Source organism: Bombus huntii, chromosome 4 (assembly GCF_024542735.1).
Source record: "Bombus huntii isolate Logan2020A chromosome 4, iyBomHunt1.1, whole genome shotgun sequence".
Classification (NCBI taxonomy): domain Eukaryota; kingdom Metazoa; phylum Arthropoda; class Insecta; order Hymenoptera; family Apidae; genus Bombus; species Bombus huntii.
Window position 1 is genome coordinate 4,228,521 of NC_066241.1, and position 17,764 is coordinate 4,246,284.

The following is a 17,764-nucleotide window of genomic DNA, read 5'->3' on the forward strand; positions in this document are numbered from 1 at the left end:
CCGGCAGGAATTCGACGATTGTTTTCTAACGTAGCCGCACGATATTCAGCACGGTAGCAGAACGGTCCGTGAGCGCCAATACCACGCAATCACGGCGAATTACTCGACCGATTGGATCGTTTATGCTGATCCTTTGATCTCATCTTTTCCCCCCTCCTGTTCGTCGATATATTCCTCCACGATGCGGCTAGCCATGGATCCGTTAGAGTTTATCTTTGACCAAATAAGGACGGAATAAAATAAAGAACGATGCCCGTTCGTAGATCGGACTGCGGTCAGGGACAATCAGCCTGGTGAATTACCGATATGATTGCTACTGAAATATTCTTGCCGACAAAGGTCGAAACGTCCGGACGCTTCTCCATAGTTCGTGCACGCAGCAGCAGCAACCTCGAGAAACCCTTCTGTTTGCACAACTCGTCGTCGCACGAGTCTCGTAGAAACAGGTACAGGCGAAAATAAAACGTTCCGATTGCGTTATTGCTCGTAATCCTTCTTCATCGTAATCTTCAAACGTTTGCAATCTGCAAAATACTCTTTATAGCTTTCTATCTTCTAAACAATCGAGTCACTTACTACCCTTACTTTCCTTTTCGTTTCTTAACAAGCTTCGTGTTCGTTCTACGACACCTGACTCGCTATGTATCATCCCCATTCTTGGTAATTCTCCGAGCTTTAAAATCCCTGACGTTCCACGACAAAAGGGCTCTTCCAGTTCTAAGCGTAAAAAGACGTTTACAAATTGTAAAACAGCGATCAAAGCACTGTGCGACCATGTTATTCGCAACAAACGCTGCTGAAATCAGTGTACTACGCGATTAGCGATATATTTCTTCCGGTGTTGTTGTATCCGGGTGTGTAGCGATTTCCCATCCTGGAAAACATTCTGTCGCACGGTATCGATCGTGTAACTGAATTAGAGGACGAGATAGCAGCTAGCAATACCGCTTTGGCAAAGGAATACCTTCATTTTCCCCTTTCGTGTTCCACCAGCATTTTGCCGAAGGCAATTTTCCAGTACATGACAATGGCAATCCGCGTTCGAAGATGACGATAAGAGTAATGGCGCGACGAGACTCCCTTCTTGCTGTCATTATCGTTGCTGCTTTATTATCGCGTCGCTGGGTAGTCCGCTCGTAATTGCCCGCCGTTAAACGAGAGCAAAGGACTATAACGAAGCGGCGGCTACGAGCGAAGCTGAACTCCGCTGCCGTGAATTAACGCGAGCATAAATTCCCATAGACACCTCCTTAATCGGCGTGTTCCTCTCCACACCTGCCCCCTTCCAGGGGAACACATTCACGTCGTGCCAGGTTATACATGCGCGCTCAAGGTACCATGAAGACGTTGCTGACAATACGGCTAATGCATGATACAGTAACTGATACAGTTATCTGTTCTTAATTGTCTACGGCGAACGAATGCATATGTCGCGGGTTATGGGAGATTTTATACGTCGATAACGCGAAACCAACCAGTACAGAGTTAGATCGCGTTGAAAGTTCATCGTTTGTCCGCTGGAGCAACGTTTAACGTACGGTTTCTCGTGCACGCGTTATCGCGAAGCGAGAGAAATTCGATCTTCAATTGGAATTTAAGATTCTCTTCGTCTCGCACGAATTAAAAAATGCAAAACCAATGGAAAGTTCGATGATAGGAATTCTGCCGTACGTGGTACAACGACGAAACGGTGTAAAGATACGCTCGAAATCGGGATAGCGGTTACGCTTTATGTCGTCAGGCTGTAATATCCTTCGTTCGCGACTCGTACGCAAATTATTACGTATCGAGGGACAATGGCGGTCTCCGCCTACATAGTCGATTGAATTTTCTGACTACAGGGAGTACGGAGCGAGAAATTAGCGTGGTCTTTGGTCGCAAGTTTAAGCGCGGAAACCCCGCGGGCACGCAGAAGTATTCGCCGTGATGGTGGTTGTAGATGGATTCGCGGCGAAGTCGGTGCGGAACGACGGCAATTAATAGCGGGTGCCTATAGGGTGCCTGCGGAAGTAAAAATAAAATGGCACGAAGCTCGCCCCTTTGGCGGCACTACGGCGGCGAGTCATTAAGAGGACGGGGGAGGGGAAAAAAGGAGGGGAAGGCATTGTATAATATCTCGTGCGTTACTGCGAAAGCGAAGCGGTGCATGTGCACGCGCACACGCATTCGCGGCTCTTCGAGCCTCGGCTTCTTTCTCGCTCCCATTTGGCGCGGTTGCAACGGCACGAGCCGAGTAATAAAGTTTCTAATTGCCCATGATCGCTCGCGTTGCGTGTTTGTTTTTAATCGATGAACAACACCGGCGTGATTACGCGATTATTAGATTCAGGAATCGGAGCGGATCCGATAACTCGACTCGACTCGACCAACTTGCAAATTAAAATAAGCTCGACGAGAAAGCTCGTCCGGTGTTTCGTTCCGAAATTAATTTTTGCTTGGTGGCAGGAATGTTGATTTGACAGGCGATCCAAGACGAATCGTTCGAAAATGATCGAGGAACACGGCGCGGACGAAATCGGGGACTGATCAGCCGCGATCACGCAGGCAGCCTCGCTTAATGAAGGTAATTAAGTTTTTCTGCATCTAGAAGTCACCACCGCCGCGTGGTTGATGGATGCTTTGGCCGATCTACACGTAAGTGGTAGCATGCAAGGGAGTAGAGGAGCCAAATAGACCGAGAAGACGAATGAAAAATTAGCTCTTCGAGAGCGCGTTTTTGCCGCGACCCTTCGTCACTCCCGGCGATTTTATTCTCGCCTAAGGTGTATCGCGCATCGATGCACTCGTTGCTCCTTAGAAACGAAACGACCCCCGGTCTAATCCGATAAATTGCGCTTTACGTCCAGACTACGGATTTAAACACCACGCGATTCCAATTTTATACGAGCAGAAATTATGACGAATACCTTTTCCCATCCTGCGGCTCCCTCGGGATGGAAGAGTCGTTCTCTCGCCAACCAACCATGCCAATAATTCAAACCGTGCAACTTTTAAACCAATGGAACCCCGACGAATTATGCATTTTTCTATACCGTACGAAATTGAGAGCGCGAAATTAGAAAGACCGCGGCTGATTATACGCGCGTCGAGTTTCCTAGAGGGAAAAGGGTGAATCGATGAAATTCACCTCGGCGAGACTGGACGAACCGGCGCGGCGAGATCTCAATTTAGCCGCAGTTGCTTCCACTCCGAAAGATTAAAACGATTACCGAGATTGAGGAACGAGATGGTCCGAGATACGTTAACGGAGAGAGGAAACGATCGAGCACGAGAAGTAGGTAGCTGGAATTCTTGTTAGTCGATTACGTCATTAGCAGGAACCAACGATAACAAGAGTAACAAGAGATAAAGATGCTGCAGTCAGCAGCCAAGGGTTTACTTTCTACGTTTGTTTGTATATTCCGCGAGGATTCTTTCACGGATTGAACCCAGCAACGCATAACTCTTGCATATAGGTATTTACGCAAGTGCGTGTCGGCATGCAGATCGTTGGTGTTTTATCAATCAGACGAAGTTGGACTTGCTACCTGCTGGAGCAGGTTATAGAAGAAGAGGTAGATATAGAAAACGCACATTCATCAAAACAGCGACGTTAAATCGTGTGTTCGAAAGCGACGGGGGTCGCAGAGTGTTGCAAGTCGAAAGAAGATGCGTAATTTCGAAGACACGCTGTAAATTTCAAATTACGTGGAATCTGCATGATAGATGCGGTGATTAGTAAATGCTACCGGTTGCGGAAGTTGTGGAACTTCCAAGTACGTGGTCTGCGTGCGTATCGTACGATGTTCCCGATTCGCGTTACATTCCTGTAGAAAGGAAGCGACGAAGCCTGATCCTGGTCGAAGGATCGTAAAAATCGTGGGTATTGCCGGATCGACGAATTCATCGATGAGATCGAGCCGACGAGTCGACGAGTCGACGAAGGGACCGGTTAAAGACGGAATGCGGTCTTGCCACAAGAAAGACTTTGTAACTGATCGGTCAATCGGTTCTCTCACAAGCTTGCGCAATGCACCGAAGAATGATACACAATATATATCGATACACTACCCCTTTCGGCGCTCTCTTTCCAGGGGACCACCGTGACCACACACCGTGATTTTTTCAGCCGTAATAACCTAGTAACGTTGAAGATCTGATTGATGTCTCTCTTTCGATCGTAAGATCGCTTTCGTCGAACGTCAGATGCAGACGTGAAATGGAGCTAGAGTAAAGCAACCTTCGAGACGAAAGATTTCTGTTAATCGAATGGAATGGAATTTGAGAAGAATCTCGGTATCGTACTAGGCTTCGATAACGATTCCTGTCATCGGAGACACTGCGATCGATCGGAAATCAAGCCTGCCGGTCGTTTGCGCAATCCACGAAGGCTAAATGCACGTGTAATACGTGGCAAGACGCAGAAGCACGGCGATCGTTCGAGTATTCGCTTCTTTCTTTATTTCTCCTTGCCGATCGCGGCCCCCTTTTCTCGTTCAAGCGCCTCGCAGCTTCTGCGGCCCTGGCCACACGTTACGGGCTTCAAACCACAGAGCCTAACGTTCCCATATGTATCATATGTTCTGTCCTACCGTACACCGTCACGCGCACGCACACGCACGCACGCATGTCAATTCTCACGCACTCGTGCACGCACATCGGCCACTTAAGTCTTTTATGGAAAAAACACCGGAATTTCTGCTGGAACAATTAGATCGTGTCCCGAGATTCCAAAGGTTGGAGAAATCAAATTGTCCCCCAGGTAATCAGACATCTAAGTAAGATCTAGTTGAAGGATCGTGCGAAGTTCTAACTTGGCGTTGATTATAATTTCATTTTGCCAGATATGTTTCTCATTATAGATCCGTATCGTAACTCTCAACTAACAATTAAATTCGAATTTACCTAAATATAATAGAATTATAATTTCGTGGAGAATTGTGTGACGAACGCGCGAAAGAAATAAGATGATACGGCAGAGAGATACGGGAAACCATGTAGGGCACATACTTTAACTGCTACAGAACAGGCTGCGGTCATTGCGGCATTATATTCGTTTACTTTACGTTAATCATGGCGTTTTATGGTAATTCAATAGCGTCTTTCCCGTGCGTCTGTCCTCCCTTGTGTCTCCCGGATTAGTTCACAGTCTTTCGTCCCGCAATCGATCCTACATCGTCGATACGATTGCCGGTGCAACGAGGATCATGCACGTCGGTAATCCGATCGATCGATCGACGGATCGATTGGTCGTCGTAGTTGCCTCCGGCTAAACTCCATGGCTCGTCGATCAAACCTTGTCCTCTCGTAAGGAGAACCGATTTGTTCGTTAATAATCCTCCGTCGTTAGTGGTTAATTAATGCCTCTCGTAATTAGCCTCTCTAGGAGAAGATAATCTGTCGTTCTTCTTTTTATTTAATAATCGCTCCTCTACAACGATTAACCGGTTCTCGCTCTTTCTCTTCCTCCGCGCCAAGTTTAATGTCTCTTTGATCTCGGCTTATTGGCTGTTTACGATACCAATGATTTACGGCCGTTAGAAACGTCATAAATCTTTCCTTTCTCTCGACGCAGAATCGAGCGAATTTTTCCATCGAGGATCAAACGATTCGACTCGGTCGTATCCTACTTTTAATTGTACGTTGAAATCACGCGGCTCGTTACCGCCATCGGATGACCTCGTACGACGCCCTTTTAAACGCGCTAGCTGCTCCAACGCTAGTACGGATAATTCTCTAACCCACGAGGAGCATTAAGAGCGCGATCCATTACGAGTAATCGCTTCTGACAGTATCGTGGCGAACAAAAGTCATTGCTCCTCGAAGGACTGGCCCAAGAGGTTTTCTTGAATATTTTTCGACACATAATACTCTGAGCGGTTAGCTCGGTGCTCGCTCCATCAACTTCGATCAAAGCCTACGAGTCAGACGAAGAGAAAGAGAAGTCTCGAGGGGCTCGATAATAAGCTTAGACATCATCTCTTCGAGCCGAGAGGAAAGAGAAGTACGTGAGGGAAAAGAGAAGTTTTGCGGTTAACTCGCATTAAAATCTGTACGATATAATTTCCAACGACTATCCTTTACATCGGCTGTAAATCGTACAAGGAAAGAACGGTTTTATCAAAGTGGAACTATCTCGATAGTCTTTAAGAGAAATTTGAAACGGTATCGCGTAATGACGAACTTCTTCGAGCAGTGCGTTCGAAAGCGGATGACGTGTATCGAGCGTCGAATCTTTCGACGAAGAAAAATTTAAAGGATCGTTTGGTTTTTCACGGACGCGTAAAATGCAAAAGAAATCGATACCGAGAAGAAATATGAAGAAGGAGGAGAAGAAGGAGAGAAAGAAGTTGGCAGAGAAAAGGAGGAAGCCAATGATATTTTTGTGGTAGCGCAAAAGTTAAGGCCGTGGCCGCAGAGCAAACGTCGGTCGGCCGCAATCTTCGGTCAATTTCCGAGCAAGAGGCAAGCAATCTTACTGTGCAAACAAAAAGGTGGCCACTGTGGGGTTATCTTTCGAAAAAGAAACGAGATGAAGCGAGATGGAGAGAATCGCTGATCGACCCTTTGTCGGCCCTTCGTCCAGAGATGTTTCAGTGGCAATCGCATCGATAATTTCACTTCGTTTCTCGACTACCGCGCGCGCTCCTTGTAAATGCAATCCTAGTATCCCCGTAACCTTTTCCTCATCCGATTTTTTTTTTTTCTTTTTTTTTTCAAAACTTCCCAACACGCTTCCAGTCTGCACGTCTGACTTCGTGGAATTTTCATTCGTTGCGATCACGTAAGATATCTAACGTGTTTTTGCCGTGAGAACATATAGATACGACGATTTCGTAGATGATCGGAAGAATTCGTCGTAGCTTCTGTCGTTTTGTTCTTCGAGCGAACAATTTCAAATCGTTTCGTCGATCAAAATTAACGACTATCCATCGAACTGATCGCCGGTATCGCAAGAAGCCTGTACAAGAAGATCAGGAAGAAATTGTTGAAGAAAATATAGTGGAAGACGCTTGACGTAAGTAAATTGCCGGAACTTCCACGCGGCAATCAGTTTTCCATCATGACTCTATTACCGGCCGATCTAATTAATGCCTCAGAATTTTTCTTATCGAAAGCAGATGATTCTGTGAGAGTCTAGGGTTAAGACATCGGCCGATCGATCTTTCCATACGCCGGTGAAAACAAATGAGCTTCGGACAGCCGAGGTTCGAAGCGGCCCTTTTGAGGCCCTTTGATGCCCGGCAGCTCTTGGGTCAGGCTACGCCATTCACGGTAGCCGTTCGGTCTCCTCTGACCTCGACACTTTTCTTATTTTTCTTTTACCCTTTTTTACTTCATCCCGCCGACCATCGCCTCATTCCCTACTGGAACACCGTAATGAACCTAGCGGAATGGACAATGGTCCTGCTACGTCCGAAGCCTGATGCCTCGCCACCAGAAGGGTTAATAACGATCCTCCGCGATCATTAGTAATTACCCTTTCCCGCTTCTACGCTAGAATCTCGCCGAATTTTCGTCCATTTCTCTTCTTCCTTTTTTCTCTCCTAGCAATTAATTTTCACCCTCGTTTAAGGCAAATTTTCCAAAAGAAAAAAAAAAAAAGAAAAAAGGAAAGAACGAGGGAATCGTTTAGTTAACTAATTGTATTGTTACGTAGGACTTTTGTCGTTCACATAGGCACGCGTGTGAAATCGACGAAGCTATTTAACGAAGGCGATGCAATCAGTATCGCAAGGACTCATTAAGCAGGATCTCGTTTGAGCGATTTTTCGAAAGTTGCACAGCTCTGTATCCCGCTAAAGCGGTGCAATTAAAATCGCAGCTGTAGCCGATTGCGGCGTAAACAAAAGGGAGAAGAACAGCAAATTACAACAATAGCCCTTGCCTCGAACTCCATTGTCGATGTAATATTGATTAATTACAATGTAGAGTGTCGGCTTGTCAGACAGGCAGACACCTTCGGCGATCGTCCGCAATCATCAAGGCCTCCATTAACAACAAAGGGCCGTACCATATGTGTACGCGGTGGTCCTTACCTCAAACTTTATGACTTCAAGAACGAAATCGTGCCCCTGCGCTTTTACAGATGTAAAAATCGTGCGAGTGAAACATCTGTGAGCGTATCGTACAACCTAACAGCTGAACATCGTCTTTCCCGGATAACGAGATTTCGAATTTTTATTCGTCTCGGAGCAGATGTAAAAGTCATGTTAAAAAAAGGAAATATGGATAATGATAGTAAGGATTATACGCCCCACAAGCGTACCGTTGCTAAGACTACACGGCCTTAAATCCCCTTTAACAGGATAATAGAAAAGTTATCGGCGACGTTACAATAGCGGAGGGTGTTTGTAATTAATAGCCTTCCCACACACTGACGTTTCAACCTATTTTAGCGATGTCGGATATGGAGGGGAGGGTGAAGTGGCTACATTCATTGATATTATTACACGGCGCTTAGTTTTAATTCTACTACGTATTTTAAAAATACTTCTTACCAAGTATTCGAAATACGAATAATGTTTTTATCTTCGTTAGCGACTCGCTCTTTGATTAAATATCAGTGTAAGAAACCGATCGTTAATGTACACTTTTATAGAAAGTAAAATAGTTTATAGGCAAAAGCATTACAAATAGCCTTTAGAATCGGAAGGTGAAAAGTTCTTCCTGACCCAACCTTTTCCTTTCTGATCCTAAAGGATAATTAATTAAGTTTGACTCACCGCATGAATTACAGGGACTCGAAGTCAATTAATTAATTGTAACTTAGTCCACCCTTGCGAAGCGTGCTCTAAGGGGATTTTGTCACCTTTTAAAAGCAGTTACGAAGACTCCGGACTTTCAGAGGCATAATGAATATCCTTTCAAAGCAACCGTCCTTCAAGCTTGCATATCGATTTATAAGCTGTCAGAAGAAAATCTACTGTTAATAAATAGTTCTAAGCGTAAATGTATATTTCGATATTTAGAATGGCGTTACGTAAAATGTATCAGTGTGCAGATTTCTTAACAATGCCTTATATCGCGGATAAAGGTTAAGCCGAAAGATCTTCGCTCGTGCAAACAGTAAACCATGTGAGAAGGATACGAAGACCGATAGGAGAGGGTAGTTAGAGAATAGGCGGGAATAAAAGAAACCCAGCAAGAGTAATGCCTGGGGAAGCAGTTAAATTCGTTGCATGTGTGCCCCCAAGAGATTTCTACTCGCCCCTACACCCTTTGTTTCTGCGTTAGGTAAGCTTTTGTTTCGGTTATACGACCGAGGATACCGCAGGCCCCAGTCCAATAAAACGAAAAACAGATCCCCTTTACAATGCCGCGCATTTGCATAATTTCGCGTAATCTCCGCCATTTTCGCTCTTCGCGAATCTCTTCGCCCTTTTACTACGAAGAAGAGGGAAAAATTAATTTACGAGCACTCGCTTGTCTCGAGCGCGTATTTAAATCCACGGGTTTTCGCGTCAATTACCGTTACCTCCTTATATATACACCTGCTATCGTACGATGTATGAGCATACAAAATCGAATGTTTAACATTGGACGAATAACAGCAAACATCTTAAACTCACCTACCGTGTCGAATTATATTTTTACTCGAACTGGGACGGTAACTGCCCAAACGTCATTCGTCCGTACTTGTTATTGGCAGTAACGGAGCGCAGAGGTTCGTATAACTTTCGCGACTTGGCAAGGCAACGAGCAATAATGGAGAACGGAACTCGCAGGCGAGATGAATTCGAATGATTAAGAACGATTGGATTGTAGGTGCTCGCTTCAATTATGAGCAAGACACGCCATTCCCTCGTTATATCGCACTACTCTCGACCACAACGACCGAAGACGACGAGCATACCGGCGTGGACGCAGAGGCGCGAACTTTTAATACGTGTGAACGCTCCTTTATTAGTAGCGTGACCAATGAGCGCTGACGCTATTAATCAAACGTCTAACATCAGCCTGTGTGCGCTGTACACACACCCTACCGACTAGAGCGCGAACCGTTCTTCTTCCAATTATTATCGAACAGCGCAGTCTCGCGGATTTAGAATCTATTATCGATGGACCGATCGAATTCCTCGATGCGCGAACGCCGACCTAACTTTATCCCGCGCCTATCGGTGTCCCGTCTTTTCTACCATAGAAAATAACGGTGAAACGGTGCGAACGTTAAAATCGAAAAAGAAATCTTTTCTCTGCTTTACCGCTCGTTTAATCCAGATACTTATCTTTCCTACGAATTAATTATGGAAACACTTCCGGCGCAGCGAAAGCGGAAGTAGCGTGTAAAAGAAAGTCTAATCAGTGTAATGTATGTACGAACAATTCCACGTATAATTTTTTTTCTATGAATATCTATATCGGACTGTCGCAAGTATGTATTTCTTTTCTTTTTAATTAAAATGATTTACGATATCCAATTATGATAAATATCAACGCGGTATATTCAGTGATTAGTAAGAACCGTTTTGACTCGCCGAGTAGAACGTAACCTAACTTTTTTGTCAACGTTCAATTCGCCGCGCAATGTTCGCATCGTACCCGATTAATTAATCAAGTGTTTTCGCGGCGTGACACGTTTCTACCTGAGATTCTCGTATATCTCGTTTGTGCCTCCGTAATTAACGCGTTGAATTGTTCCCTATGATGCGATACGGAAACGGGAATATGTGTTAGTGCGATTGTAACGCGGCAGCTCGTGACTCGCGTCGATCGTATGCAAATCCAAATATAATCTGGCAGAGCCGGTGACAACGAGTAACGGTCGAGAAACCTTAGGTGATCCGAGGCGATCGAATTTCGAAATCGACACGACAACATCGCATAATGGCCATGCAGTTACAGGTGTGTCCAATCGTGATCGTTTCACTTTTTATTACTCGTGCCTCGAAGGTACAACGAACCGTGTTGCACCGTTCCTCGAATTAACTTGGACGCAGCAGAAAATTATATCGATGAGATGTCATTCCCACTTGGTTCGACAATAATATTATTATCAATGAATGAAATAATCCATCTGACCTTTTTTATCAGAGTAATCGCAAGTAATTAGAAACGGTATAAATAGCAATAACGAAGTAGGAAACCTCGAAAAGTTTTATCATTCTATCCGATCGAGAGTTACAAGAGCGTTTGATGGAATTGCCAACGACGCTGTAGAACGTTCAATTGACCATCTGTCGACATGTGTGTGTTTGCGTGTCTCGTTTGAAAAGAAGCAATGAGAAGTCACGTAAGGACCGAGGAGGAATAAAAATACCTTCTAACGACAAACGTAGGAAGCGGAAAATTCAACGCCATTTTACGCACGCCGAGATCCGTAACCGAGATTACGCGGTAAGTTATAACGATCTTATCTTTTATAACTATGTTTCATAATGCCTCTGAAATCGCCTTTAATATGGTATGATAGCAGTTAATAGATGTAGAAATAACGATACACATATAATTAAACGCGAAGAAACGTATGTTTGAAGGAATTTGAAATACAGATAAGTTTCTGTTTTAATAATTTCGATCTGAAGAAACTGTTCAAATTTGCATCAGAATGTATTTAAGTGCATTACAAATACGTAAATACGTAGAAACGTAGAACCCGGCCCGAGGGCACTGCGGTCGGCAAGTATCTTGTAATCTGTTTATCGTGTTCGCCCAGTTGCTTTCATGATGTCGATACTCCAAATTAACGTTTTATTGCGGCTGCGAAGGATATTCGTTACCACTCGGAGGGAGCTCGCGTGTCGTTAATACCAAGATCCAGGATGTACGTTTAAAAGTGGGGCAATTAAGGATACAAGGCAACACAATCCCTTGCTGTAATTTTCTCATTCTTGAAATCCACGTTATTCTCTGTAATTACTTAAGAAATGGAAATGCTCGTCGTTCACCAGTGACACTGAAATGTTTAATGCATTTGAGATTTGCAGAGAAGCGGCGTAGGATGAAGCAAGAGGGAAGTAGGAACAAATTCATTAGACTCGTCGATAATTGCGAGGGAAATACCATCCGAAACTTCTCACGATAGAATCTTTAATGCCATCCCAAGCACTTTCTTACCGAATAATTTAACAAGCCGAAGCACCTTTAATCACGAAGTTTTTCCTCCAACGTCCAGGGGTTTCCCTCTGCCCCTTTCTCCGCCTTTCTTTTTCCTTCGTTCGTTCGTCGAGTCTGCAATAATTTCCTCTTTCAAACGAGCAACGCGAAGGGTGGGGGAAGATAGCGAAAAAACGTGGAAGAGAACACAGTAGTTGTTTAAAAGAGGTTCAAAGCGACTGACGAACAAATTACCGGGAAGTTTACCAATCCCGCACGCTTCTGCCCCTCCTCTTACTCTTTCTTTTTCTCTCTTTATCTCTCTTCTCGGCTCACCCTTCCCCGACTTCGTTGTACTCGTCTTTTTTATATATTAATCCCACCGCAACGACGCGCTGATAATCTTGGAAAGGGCTGTTTTAAATTGGCTCCTTTGACGCGATACGCCGCGCGATGAGTTTCATATCGGAATAATTTTCGAGTATCCCTCCCCACCCCTTCCCTCTTCCCGTCGTTTCCTTTTTCCTTCTTTTTTCAAACCGCCGTTTTTACCGCGAGGCGTCGACCAGCAGCAACATCATCGATTCGCTAAACGTCACACTGTCGATACTCCTTGCAATTTGTCGGCAACGATGTTCTCTCGTCAATACGATCCTGTACTAGTCTCCGTAGTTGTCGTCTTTCCATTCTTTCGTTTTTTCTTTCGTTCGTTGGTCGTAGGGAAGGAGAGATGATATTTTCGTTATTTAAATTCGAATTTTTAAATTGCCGACCAGTTCGGCGATAGTGATTTGTCATTGTTCATCATCGTGCATCGTTTGCAGGACATTAATCACCGGTGAGAAGGGATTGCAAAGTTAAGCGCAACATTGATGCGTCCGTGAAACAAAAGAAACAGGCGTAGCTGAGCGGCATGATGAATCCACCGGTAGCCAATTAAGTCCCAGGAGTGTCGTTAAACTACTACATACTCGTTAACGTTAAAATGTCGCTCAGCGAATAGGCAGGATGGTTTAAAACGAGGAAACGGACGTGAAAAATGACAATTACCGTGCGTTGCAGCGTTATCCCGTCAGGAAACTGGCAGGAGTCGCGAGACGACGAAACTGTTACATAAAATTTCGCAAAACGTATGTTTGCGACAGTGAGTTTCTAACGATTTCGTCGGCGCTCAAACCGTGTGAAACGTTGGCAGAGAAAAAAGGAAAAAACTAGCGTAAACGACGAGGTATAAAACGAAAGAGCGAATTGTTGTCGCGGTGATGCGCGACGTCGCGTTTTATTGTGACATTATCGAACGCCTAGTTTTCGAAGCGTATGCCGTACGCTCCGGGCATTATTATTATTATATTCGGATCGTAACTAGAATAATTCGAAACGAGGAAACGGACGTGAAAAACGACAATTATCGTGTAACATAACAACACGGCATCAGGAAGCTATCGAGATTCGTGCAATAATGAAATTATTACATAAAACCACTCGGACCGTGTATTCGCGACGATGAAACGCCAACCGGGGTTCCTGTTCGTACATTCGTGCACGGAATGTCCTATCTTTGTTAACTTTCCTACGTAGCTCAAACTCTCTGTTTGTTGTTTTATGGGTTGTTTTATTTTCTTCTTTTAATCGATGCATATAATTATCGATGCTTATCGATGGGCAAAAGGGACTGGTCATAAGCGAACGAAAAGAATAAGCATCGTTGTACTCAAAGCGTAAGTAAGCGTTCATACGACTAAATTACAATTTCAATTTGGTGTATTACACGGCAACGGGAAGCTGTTCCAGGAAACGGTAACTTATAATTTTCTCAGATCTTGATCATCAAATTAAGGCCATCGTTACGTGTGGAGGCTACAACGGCAGACATAAATACCGAAGATCGCGTCTAATCAGCGCATTGTTTCCCGAACGTTCGAGTCTCGTTTTAGCGCGCACCGACAGCCGGTAGGCGAGCTAAATGCGCAGAAGGCTTTTTAATTCGCGTCTAAACAGTCGGCCGATTCCGCGGCGAGAAAAGAAAGTCGCCTTGACGACGGGTTTCTTCTATACAGGCGGATATTTAAAATGCGAGGAAATGAAATTGCCTAGGTGAAGCTCGCGCGCTCGTTTGAGAACCGGGAAGATGGTAAAATAAAGTAATTGTTGCTATTACCGGGCGACGATGCTCGTGTTGGTAAATTGCAGGTGTACATGCATATACATTATGTATAACACGCCGCGCGTTGATGCAGCTGTAGGTGTGCACCGAGGATTCTCTCTCTTCTGCGCGGCTTGTGAGAATCCGGGCAATTACGTGGCTTCGCTCGCTACGGAATATCTGGCTTGTTTATAACGAATTAATTTAGATGTCTTAATTGCCATCGGTTAATTGTTGTGGAACACGGAGCGCGAATATCGCGGCGGATCGTCGCTTCAAAGACACCCGGAATTCGCGAAATGGGATTGCGTTGCTTTCACCGAGTTCCACGCTTCCGCTCTGCGCGATCGTTCATTAAACTCCGCCTGCATGGCTTACTTTTCGTCCAAATATTTCTAATTGGCGAACGCCGCTACTTTTTCCAATCTTTGCCTTTTCCGATTTGTACTTTAACGTGTGCAAAACACCTTCTAAAGAATCACTCGAATAGTGTTTGCATTAAGTCTGTAGAAATATGACGCGTTGCCCGATGCTGTAATTATATTAATTAAAAGCTAACGGAATCCACGGTACGTGGCAGGGGTTAAAGGAGTCGAGATCTATTAAAATTACTTACAAGCTACGTTAAATTTTGTAAATTCCTTGGTCATTAGCGACTCGAGGAAATGATAAACTTAAATGCGTACGCGTCGGCGATTACAAACGCACATTATTCTCGCTTTCCTCCTGGGAAAGTTAAGGCATCGAGCGTGTTAATTATAATGAACGTTAAGTAACCGGTGTATACGGGCGCTATTATCGTTTGTACCGAGGCAACAAAATCGCGCAGTCCTGCATCACATCGGGGAAAGCAGTTTACAGCTTGTTACTTATCGCGATGAAGTGCACTAATGCGGTAATGCACGAGAAATCCTATCGACCGGCAAATCTACCATGAATTGAACATAACGATGTTCGAAACGGTACAATGCAACATCGTAATACATTTTTCGCAACTTTTCGCTTACACGATTTTTCGCCGTTATGCGTTTTCCGTTTTTTCCCCCCTTCCAATCGAGTCGACCAAAGACGACGAAAAACTTAATTCTCTATTAGAATTCTGTTTACTAACGCAACGTGTAGAATCTCCGTAACGCGTCGGAGAAGATAATCTAAAGTGTCGAATAGAGACGTAGAGAGTGTATAGAGGGAACGTTGAGTAACCGGATCGCAGTTTAGTTTAACCCAAGGATTCGAGTATACACAGTGAGTGCAGTGCAATGTATCCATATCGTATAGACGAGGAAATAACGAGGGAAGAGTAGAGCTATTGCAGGTAACGTGCAACTATTGCTACCGCCGCCTGGCCGAGGCAATGGCTCCTTCACACGACAGGCCAATAAAACGTTTCCATGGGATATGAGCAGCCTGCAAAATGCTAATCGCCTTGATTCCGACGCATTTTCGAACGGATTTCACTTGCCGCTCTTGAGGAAATAATTCTCTCGTCTTCCTGCCGTCACGAAAGAATTCTCTCTTCATTGTGTCGAGGCGAGAGAGTGCACTGCATCGCTGACATAAATCGCGTTATTCGTGAAACTTAATTGCACCGTTATCGGAATAATTAGAGCAACAATTACATATCTACGTACACGGTTGAATTATTAACATGGTTCGCCCGATACACGAACGATCGCGCCAGCTTTTTCTTTCTTTCCTTCTTTTCCTTTCGGAGCGTCGATCAAACGTCTCGATATCTTTCGATGCACGCGATAACAACGTACTTATTACGAAAAATATGCTACACTAGCGAGAGGGATCGTCGAACCGGTGTCCGAACATCGACGATCATCTCCTCGATATATATTATCCTTAATTCCGAGCGTGAAATCACAAAACATACTTTTCATCGTCAAATAGTTTTGTCACGTGAACGATAGGCTCGCGTGAGACACACGTGATATTTCCCGTGGAACAGCTGCGATAATTCGATAGTAGAATCGTGCGACACGTGTCGCGTATTCTCGAAATAACGTAACGATTGAAAGTATCCAATTAAAATCGAACTTCGACGCCTTTTAAACGAATTCTTTCGTAAACCGTATTTTGCAATCTGTTGCAGAACGGTGCGCGTTGATTTCGATGTTGGCGTAATTCAAAAGCAGCCAACGAAATACCAGATGTAACGACTGGTAATAACGAACACGGTCTGCGGTGTAAACGATTCGAAAAAATCGTTAACTGGCCGGAAATCGGTAATCGCCCGGAATAATCGGTTCCTTTTATATCTGCTTACGTTTTTTCAGTGGCGCATTAGTCGCGGACACGCATTTTTCTACGTAAAAACGAAACACGAGGGTGGATACGCGGCTCGTCCCCGTGCAGTCGGCTCTTTTCTTTATCGTTTTTTTTTTTCTCCCCTCTTTTTTTTCCATCTCCTTCCCTCCTCCCTTTTCTGTCATATTAATCGGACTCAAGCTGCGCATATCCTCCGGTAATGAGAATTACACCCTTTCTTCGGCTTTCCTTTTTATTCGTTCGAAGCAATCTACGATTACTTCTTCGTCCACGAAACCCATTCGACGAATGAACAAACGGGATATCCTAATCGTACGGTTCATTATGAGCGTGTGCACGCTCGCGATGACTATGACTGATGCTAAGCCACGACGAATTGCGATGCACATTACGAATAAATATCGCACTCTTTGCCCCGTCTCGTCTAATGTGCCCGCTCACAGATTGCTACTTGGGTGGGTTTCGAAAAGGCATCGGGACGAGAGCGAGGGACATTACGTTTAATTAAATTTCACCGTGTCATGCGACGCTTACTGTTCTTTCGACGATGAAAAACACTTTATTCGGCACGCGGACAATCGTTAAGGCAAATGAATCTGCTCGAAGTTCGAAGGAACGAGCCGAACGACACGATGGGTCGGCTCACGACCATCTGCTTGATTTTTCGAAAATATGCGGTCACGCGGAATAAAAATCGCTGTTCGGTGATTATTCCTCGTCGCGGGTAAATCGACCAACGAACTTTGCACGCGAAGACCGAATAAATTTCTATTTCGTGACGCAGCCGCCACTTGGAAATCGGCTGCCGAGTAGAATCGCGAATGCAATACCGAACGCTGAATCGAACTTTCGAATGAAAAATTCGCGAATGTCGCCATCGCAACGATTAATCGGCAAGGTTGACCGATTAATGGAAAGTCGAAATCTATCAGAGAAAATCGCAATTCCGAACGCCGATGCCGGCAGGAGAGGCAATTCAGGCGATTCCGAGCACGCCATCTATCTTCCAGCGCGTTGGTAGCGAAGAAAGAAGGCATAATTAAATTAAATTAAGCCCGGCTGAGCTCTCGGCCTCCACCCCTTCTCTTCTTCAACGTTGTTCCCCTCCGCTTCTTCGTTGTCCTACCAGCGGCGATAGTCGACGCCGCCTTTATTTGCAAGCAATTTGCGCTCGCGGATCGCGCTGCAAAAAATCTGAAAATAATGCTGCCGTATTAATCATATCCCTCCGCCCTTATTCCTCCCCTTCCTCTTTCGGTTCTGTCTCCCCCTTTTATTCTGCGTTCGTCTGCATACCGACATACTTACGCCTCGTCCTCGCATATTTAC

At 44.7% G+C, this 17,764-nt stretch overlaps 1 protein-coding gene across 2 annotated transcripts in view; it reads left to right on the top strand.

Moving 5' to 3' along the window:
- Positions 1-10,006: 10,006 nt before the first annotated feature.
- LOC126865202 (uncharacterized) overlaps positions 10,007-17,764 on the top strand; it is a 36,927-nt gene continuing 29,169 nt past the window's right edge. For both annotated transcript variants that reach the window (XM_050617437.1, XM_050617439.1), the window contains exon 1: positions 10,007-11,316. The gene's annotated coding sequence lies outside the window, so the exon portion shown is untranslated. The remainder of the gene's footprint in view (positions 11,317-17,764) is intronic.